The following is a 2,070-nucleotide window of genomic DNA, read 5'->3' as shown; positions in this document are numbered from 1 at the left end:
CCCAAATGTAGCATTAAACATACTGGGTGGTATTACTCCAGTCCACCTAACAATTGAGAAAGGAAACCAGCTGTCATCAATAATAAGCAAGAATTTGTATGGCAAGGTCAAAGATTCGAAGGGGAGGCCATTGTGCAAAGAATAGATAAATGGACAGTGCATCCGGCGAAACGGAAGGGAGTTTCATATAGCAAACAAATTAAAATGTCAGATTATCAAATTTTTACAGATGGATCAGCAACAGAAACATCGGTGGGAGCGGCCTTCATTGTATTTGGGATCAAAGGCGAAGTGATAGATTCTGAGCAATTTGCCCTGCCAAAATATTCGAATAATTTTATTGCCGAGGCAGTAGGAATTAAAGAAGCACTTCTTTACATAGAAGGAAAACCAGGGTGCAAGCATTACCAGATCATCACAGACAGCCTTTCAATATTGGAGGGTCTTAAAAACCCTTATAATGATAATTTCTTTGTGGACGAAATAAGGAACTTAGTTAATCAACAAACTCGGCACAAAATAACTTTTACATATGTTAGAGCACATAGAGGTGTTATAGGGAACGAAATCGCAGATGAACTCGCATATAAAGCGCGAACGCAGGGAAGAGAAGTAACAGTTCCAGTAACAAAACATTTTGTCAGAACTGAATTCTATAAAGAGGCACAAAGAAAATGGGAAAGAGAATGGCAGAGCTCAGGCAAAGAAACATATGTATATCAATGGATCCCGACTCTTAAACATATACCAAGCAATTTCCCAGCTAATCATTTTATATCGCAGGCAATTAGCGGACATGGTAGATTTCCATACTACTTAAAACGATTTAATTTTGGAAATGTAAACTGCCCCTGTGGCAAAGAAGCAGATGCATTCGATCACTATATAAAAGAATGTGGGATTACGACAGCATTAGCTAAAAAACTTAAAGAAGCACTCCCACGTAACAGCACAGGAAACAAAACGGAAATAGTAGCTAACAAAAAGCTTTAATAATCATAGAAGAAATGACCAAATTGATAAATGAGAAAATGCTCTCAGCTTAAAAAAAAAAAAACCTACGATTTCGTCGCCGGACGAAGGCAAAGGGGAAAGGACAGGCTGTCAAGGAATTCCAACCGGCTCCTTCTGGGTTGAGCAGACTTCACTTGTGTAAACTGCCCTAAAATGTTACTCATAGTATCAATTGAGGTGGCTATCATACGCCATCCTTCGACCTCATATGACATGGCTCCCTTCGGGTTGAGCGGCCCCTGATACGGGACCATCAAAGGAACAAGCTCCCTTCGGGTTGAGCGGTCCTTTACAGGACCAGAATGGCAACGAGCTCCCTTCGGGTTGAGCACCTCCACTAAGTGGAGATTGAAGATAACTGCTCCCTCCGGGTAGACCATAAGCCAAGCTTACCCAACCAAGTGTCAACCAATCGAAACAGAGGTCTAGTCCCATCTTGAGGACACTTTGAGTCAGCTCCCTTTGGGAGGAGCATGTTAGACTCATTTGGGGTCAACCATATAGTATTTAGGGCATTCTTTATGAAACGGCAAGCCAGCAATCACTCTTCTGGACTTCCCAGAGGGTCACCTTCCCCAAACCCCGAGGCGGCACGTTCCGCAGTTAGCGACATAATAGTTTCCCATTGGAATAAAATTCCTATGCTGTTATGCTGATATGCTGTTAGAATATATCAAGCCATGGAGGCTAAAAATAACAGCTTTTCTGAACATAGACTTAAGAATGGAAAAAAAAAAAAGAAACAATAAAAGAAAGTTAATACAGCTGGAGAGATAGGGTCATAAATGAAGGCCACTCCACCGAGAAAATAAACAGATCGGAACGTATTCATGCAGCCTTTTAAAAAAAGAGAAAAAAAGGTACGTAAAAAAAAAAAAAAGAAATTGAGGAACATGTAGGTCAAAAAGCAAAAGAAGAAAAACGGTTAGGTTTACAAAATTGAACACTTCAGAATATTCTTCCCAGAATTTTCAATATGGGGAAAAAGGGAACAGTAATTTAGAACTGAGTAAAGGAAAAGGAGGGAAGAGAAAAGAGGAAAATGGGACAATCGAG

This window comes from Amblyomma maculatum, chromosome 1 (genome assembly GCF_055883805.1).
Source record: "Amblyomma maculatum isolate TAMU_Amacu chromosome 1, ASM5588380v1, whole genome shotgun sequence".
In the NCBI taxonomy this organism is placed as follows: domain Eukaryota; kingdom Metazoa; phylum Arthropoda; class Arachnida; order Ixodida; family Ixodidae; genus Amblyomma; species Amblyomma maculatum.
Note: the sequence above shows the minus strand (reverse complement) of the source record.